This window comes from Bactrocera dorsalis, chromosome 3 (genome assembly GCF_023373825.1).
Source record: "Bactrocera dorsalis isolate Fly_Bdor chromosome 3, ASM2337382v1, whole genome shotgun sequence".
In the NCBI taxonomy this organism is placed as follows: Eukaryota; Metazoa; Arthropoda; class Insecta; order Diptera; family Tephritidae; genus Bactrocera; species Bactrocera dorsalis.
In genome coordinates, this window is record NC_064305.1 from 42,226,512 (window position 1) to 42,233,661 (window position 7,150).

The window sequence follows — 7,150 nt, forward strand, 5'->3', positions numbered from 1 at the left end:
GTTTTGGACTCACTGCACTGCACTTATGTCCCTGTTCATTTTAAACACCTCCAGACACTACTTTTTTGTGCTCTTGTTTAAGTCACTCCACTTTTCTCGCACCGTTAACACTTCGCCCTTTTTTTCTTTTTTCGCATCACTTTATGTATGTATTTTATTTGTATATTATATTATATTGATTCTGGACAATTCTTTTCTTTTATTTTGTTGATGCACCACACCTCACGTTTTCTTCTTTTGTTTTTGTGTATTTCTTGTAAGATTTAAAGATTTGATTTCATTTAATTCTTATTATTAATTTTTTTTTTTTTTTCCAATTCTTTTTTTTTTCTTTGTTATTCCTTTTGTTAATCACAGGTGCCGTCCGGTACGGCTCGAAGGACCATGTTTTCTTTATTAATTTTCCCGGCACTCACATTGTATTAAAGAAACAAAAGGGAACTTCGGAACGCAAATCGAAATTAAAAGCTGGAGCACGGAGCACGTCTGCGGTGTGTCGAATCGAAAACCAAAAAGAGACTAGTGCCGTGTCCGTCGGTCCCTTTTGTTCTTTTTTGTGTGGTGTCCTCATGTGTGTTAAATTCGTGATGTTGGTATTGTGTGCGTGTGATGTGGAATGTGATGATGATGTGTGAAATGAAGATGTGGTGTGGAATAATAATGTGGTGAATGTAATATGTGTGGTGTGGAAGTGTAATATTGTGAGGGGGTCTGAGACTCATTTAGCCAATGTCTATAATAATGTTGGTTTTTGTTTGTATTTTTGAATATATTCCCGCTCTTTTAATTACGTTTTTAGTTTTCTTTTTTGTTTTTGTTCGTTTTTGCACTTTATGTCACTGCACTTTGTTACCGAACTTAGTTTTGTTTTTTGTCACTTCTTGTAGCAAACCGTGAATATATGTATATGGATATTTTTTGTGTGTCACTGCACTATTTTTCTTGTTTTTGCTTAATTATGTGAACACAAGTGTACGTACATTTTAATTTATTAATATTAAAAAATATATATAAACATGCTTTTTTTTTGTTTTTGGTGTCACTGCACTGCTCTTTTTATTGTTTTATTATTATTTTACTGCACTATATTTTTTATTTTTTTTGTCCACAAAATTTGTTTTAATATAATTAAATCTTAAGTCTTTAATGTAGTATTTTCTGTTTATACAATCCGAAGGTGCCTTTCGTTAAGGCTCGAAGGAAAAAACTGTCAATAAGCGGGGCGGCGAGACTCCAATGCCGAAGATGATTGGACGGTGCTGGTGATCGAAGTTCCGCGCATCGGGATAAAAATGTAGAAATCGAGGTCGAATAGCGTAGGTATCGACGCGGCAGGGTGTATGCGAAACTTGGTAGCGAATGGACGTGTCGAATTGTTTAGAACGAATTTGTCAAAAACGAAAGTTGCTGTGCCGATAGTGTGAACGATTGTGTCTGCTTTCTCCTTGTCCAGCCTTTTCGATGAGTGAGTGTATTGGTATGCTGAGTTGTGTTGGTGTCATCAGCTGTGGTGAATTAAGCTGTCGCATTAGGATGCGCCAATTTTAACGTGTAGAGGGGGTGGATGCTTAACTCATTTAAACACAGCGATTAAATATAGTACAATCAAATATTTACAAGCTTGACTGAAAAACTTAAACATTGCCTTTTATTTTTTGGATTTTTTTTGAAGTTATACTTCTTATACGAGTTCGGAGAAGGTTGCGATAGATTCAGGTTGCGCAACCTTGCTCAATATGAATCTAACGCAACCTAGTCTGCGAAGATGTTCGAGTAGCAAGGGAAGCGGTGACAATCGGCGATCGTTTCTTTCGGCACAGCTCGGCTTTTCTACCAACAACACAATGTTGCCATGCTTATGCTGTTGTTGTTTTTGTAGAATTGGTGAAAGAATTTTTAAATCGGCCCAGTACTTTTTGCGCCTATTCATTACAAACATACTTACAAAAATAGGTACAAATCTTTCCTCTTTATAATATTACGAGTAGTATAGATTATATATATTTATCAAAAAATATTTTTGATAAATAAAATTACGAATGATTCTTCTAAATATAAATATAAGAAGAAGCCAAGGCGAATTTTTTTAAACTAAAATTTTTTTTTATTGCAGACTAAAAAGCTAAGAAAGAGTCGTAAATGTGTACAATGTTTCAATTTTTGGTTGGTGACATATTCACATGTGTGCGCATATGCATGTTTGTATGCTTGTGCATTATTGAAGATATACTTCTTTTTCTTTCGTTTGTCTTTCATTTCTGCGAATTCTCAACTATTTTGTGTAACTTTTGGTTGAAATACTCTGCGGTGGCCGTTGAAAATTAAGGGCTATACTTTACAGGATTATTTCTGTAGTTAGTCTTCATTTACATTTTTTGGAAATCGACCCGCGATGACGAGGTATATCGTTTTATCTGACAGCATGAGGTTTAAGAAGTTCATTTCTAATTTTGTCTTGTGGCATATTATAAATGATGTTTCTTCGTAAATCGCTCACTTACAGCGGATAAAACGACTTCTGAGTGGTGATTTTAATGAATAAATTCCTTTTGGTTGAAATACTCTGCGTTGTAAAATGTACTACACTTGTTCTTCGCCAATTTGGCTGCCATTTTGACTTGCAAGGTCAATTTTTTGTTGGTGACATATTCATATGTGTACGCATATGTATGTTTGTATGCTTGTGCATTATTTGTTTGGCAATGTATGCAAATATATGTACATATAAGTATATACATATGAATGTATGAACATGCAAGTCAATGCGCGCACATGTAATAAGTATATTGATAAGTGATGAAAATATGATTTCAATTTCTGAACGCGCACATGCGTATACATACACTCATATGAGCATGTGCAGATACACAAGATAGGATAGAAGATGTATGCCTTTTAACATCGTATACTATACAAATAAATATTTTTCTTACTAATAGAAATTAAATTTATCACAGCAATATACATAATATACATATACATAATATTGCTGTGATAAATTTAATTTCTATTAGTAAGAAAAATATTTATTTGTATAGTATACGATGTTAAAAGCAAAAAATTAAAAATTTACTCTGTCGAGATTTGAACCTGTGGTAGCATCTTGACTTTCCAAGCGCTTACCACCAACACCACCATTCACACTTAGGTTGCGCTGACTTAAGTACGGTTTGGTTGTGTATGTAAGAAACATAGATGGTTCTAATAATTTTGTTTAAGTATAGAAATATGCTTTTGTAGAACATTTGCTTTCGCAAACATACAGACAAATGTGCAAACGACATAATATATGTATTTATGTATGATTGTTTCGCATTTTGCTTCTAGGAAGTATAACTTCTTCCGCGCGTAGGGACTCCACGCACGTTTTTTTCGTTTTAAATAAAAATATAAGAACTGAAGACTGTAAATTTTAAGTTTAAATCGTTTTTCTAAGGAATGAAAAAAAAAATTAAACAAACATCCTACCTTTTTAACAAAAGCTCTTATGTCTACTTATTAATTTAAAAAACTCTAGTCTTTCTTCCGTAACAAAATCTTAAGTCTAATTAAGACATCGTTTCTTAACTTTAATTTAATAATAGTTAAACTTTTTATTGGGCTAAATATTTTTTTTTTTAAACTGCAGCACACATGATTTTATACAAAATCGTTAATATCTCCAAACACGATTTTTAGACTTAAGATGTTATGACAAAACGACACAGATATATATCTGTTGCCTCTGAACATTTTTTCTTCTATATAATTCAAAATTGTATTGTTGTATTTAGCAACTGAATGATTATCAAAAAACAATCGTATACCGTCTGGACAAAGTCTCTCAGCTTCTTCTTCAGAGTAAATCCGTGATTCAATTAAATCTAGCTCTTCCTGGTCTAACAACTCTCCATTACCAATTTTTGTTGTATTATATTTCTTACTAATAGAAATTAAATTTATCACAGCAAAATATACATATGTATGTATGTACATCTTCTATCATATTAATCTTACATATGTCTCTGCACATGCTCATATCATAATCTTATTATCTGCTCATATAAATGTAGTATGTATACTAGGGCGGGTCGATTTAAAAATCGCTCATTGCTCTATGAAAATCGTATTCTAGGGATCAAAATAAGAAACTTTGCCAAAGGAACCATACCTCTAAAACGAATTTTGATGTCCCCCAATTTGATCCGAACTTTTGGGTAGGGACAAATTTTGAAAAATCCCACTTTGACCCATTTAGAGTGCTCCAATCGAGTCCAAATGTATGACCGACCCCCACTAACTTGGACGGCTGATCCACCCATGCCAGTGGCACACCCCATACAATAATTTCAAAAATTCACCATTTTTGGCCTTTACATGAAAAAATCAGCTAAATGGCTATGTTTTTTCTTTATTTTTATTTATTTATTTATAATAATATCTATTTTTTCTCTTAAGAAATTTATTTAGTCAGAACATATGTAAATGAAAAAATTAATTTAAGTGAGTTATAGAAAAGAATATAAAAAAAATTATTGTTTGAAGTCTTTTTTACTTTCAATTCTGGGCAATTTCGCACGGCTCTCTAATGTCGTCGCCATAACAGCCTCTACATTTTCCGGTATAACCCGTTTGGAAACGCTAGCTAGCAATTGAACATGTCGTTCCGTTCCTTGTGTGTGTGATGGAATTTTTGGATCATTAAACGGTGGATCATCTTGATTTAAAAATTCTTTCAATGTATCGTACGGAATGCTTCGCGTGAATGGTAGTTCAAATACGATATTTATATCATTCAAATTGATCATTTCCGTATAACTTGTGCAATTAAAGTTTATATCTGGTTTTTTATAAACTCTAAGTTCCATTGGCTCGTCAACATCGGTTCGATAGCGTAGAATATTCTTGATGGCACAGTCGTGCTTTTCTTTCCTATCATCAAACAACATTGATAACAAGATATTTTCCGAATGCGCATAATATGAATTATCTTTAATTACTTGATTGACAATTTTGCGTAAACGAGGTTCTAGAAATCGTGACCAACCAATGAACTTGAAAAATAATGCACTGCCGTACACGACAGAGCTGTAATACTTGATATTGAAGTACATTGGCACATAACATGTAATTATAAATTCAACCAGAATTCTTAAATTTGCACGTGGATTTTCCGTTGTCACATATAATCGCAATAATCTAGCGGCCTTGGTGAGCCACCGAGAATGTACAATTTTCCTTGGTTTGATGTTAGCCAGATCCACCGGAACCACGCCGCTAGAAATTGCATGGGCCATGTCGTATAAGTACTTCGAATCGGGTGAAAATCCTTTTTTTCTGGAGCAGGGGGCATATTTTGCAACTCAATTTTCTGGAAGCCGTCCTCCACCTAAAAATATATAATAATAAAATAATTAAAAATGGTTGACAATTATAATAAATGAGTGATAGCAATAACTTACCGGAAGAGTTTCACAAGTTTCGATTTGACGGCTCAGTTTTCCGGTTGCCGATCTTGGTCCAGTGCTGTTTGATTTATCTAAAGCTTCAAACAAATGCCGAAACGGAAGTTCGTTGAAGTGTAGAAGGCAAACAAACCAATGCAATGGTCTTTTTAACAGCAATTCGAATCATCGTATAATTCCACTGTGTGGGCCAGTGTTTGTTGGCTCACCGTCAGTGCATATTCCAATTAATGTATCCAGTGATATATTTTTCTCGTTAAAAAACCATTTAATTTGGTTGTTTTGTAATCAGCGGTTTCATGTTCCAGTCTTACGTAACCAATCAATTCAGAATTGGGTTCTCTCAAAATAACAAGATGAGGTTCTTTTACCATTCTAGTGTGATACTTCTCATCAATTTTATCTATCGTTAAAGTATCATCTTTTCTGCCATCGAATGAAAACCCTAACAAATTGGTATCATCTAACCGTTTGCGAAGCACTTCTTGTCCGCATTTCTCTTTTTCTCTGCGAACTTTCGATTTATCCATGATGAGAGGTTTCCCATGCTTATCTTTAATTTTAAAATCTTGCAAAAGAGCGGTTCCCAATGCTGAGGCTACTCTGTCAGGCACACCAAATCTGTCACATACCAAGGCAAAGTTAAAACAATCGTATTTCTCTGTGTATTGTGAAATTGTGCTTCTATCCATATCTTCTTGAACCGGTGGCGGTGCGTATGTTGAATCATCGGAATCTTGGTATGTTGGCATTGATGACATAGGCGTTGCTCCTTGCTTTCAGTTTCCATCATAAATGCATTCATTGTTAGTCTTCTCTGATTATGTTTATCGTGCATGAACTCTTTAAGGCGTTCGGGAACCCAGCCGCATGCACATGGAGCTGCCTTCAAATCGCATTTACATGTTCCAATGTAAAAAATTGTTTCCAGAGATTTTACATACTCTGTAAATTTTTGGGTGTTGTTTCTTCTCTTGATTTGCTCTTGATACTTGTCAAGCAATTTATTCAATTTATTTCATACACTTTTTTCAGCATTATTTCCATACCAAGTTTTTCCCAAACTCCAATCAACTTATCTTGTACTTGAATAGTGAATGATTTATGGGAAAACTTTTTTTGTTCTGTTTTAGCACGTTCGCTTAAGTAAAAATAATATCTCAAGATATCCAGATGGGTTGGTAAATTAAGATCAGTCAAATCAGTAGACAGACCAAAAACAGTAACATCATGCTTGGGTATATGACTCATTGGGTTTTCGATAGTTGTTGATGTAGTTGCTTCATCTTGCGGTGTAGAGGATGGTGGATTCATTGTAAACTTTTTGATTTGGAATGGTCACTTCACTTATTATTTTTTTTTCCTCACTTTCAGAGGTAATAAGAATGAAATGGTAATTTCAATTCTATTTCAAAATTTGTCCCTACCCAAAAGTTCGACTCAAATTGGGGGACATCAGAATTCCTTTCAGAGGTATGGTTCTTTCGGCAAAGTTTCTTATTTTGATCCCTAGAATATGATTTTCATAGAGCAATGGGCGATTGTTTTGCCTCCCCACAAATCGACCCGGCCTAATGTATACCCATGAGCGCATGAAGAAATTCAAATAGTGATTTTATCACTTATTAATGTAATATATGTGCGCGCATTGATCTACATGTTCATATACATTCATTTATACTTAAATGTACATATATTTGTATACA

The 7,150-nt window shown here is 34.0% G+C and overlaps 1 pseudogene; it reads left to right on the plus strand.

Moving 5' to 3' along the window:
• Nucleotides 1–2,324: 2,324 nt before the first annotated feature.
• On the plus strand, nucleotides 2,325–2,527 carry LOC125777958 (small nucleolar RNA U3; annotated as a pseudogene).
• Nucleotides 2,528–7,150: the final 4,623 nt, after the last annotated feature.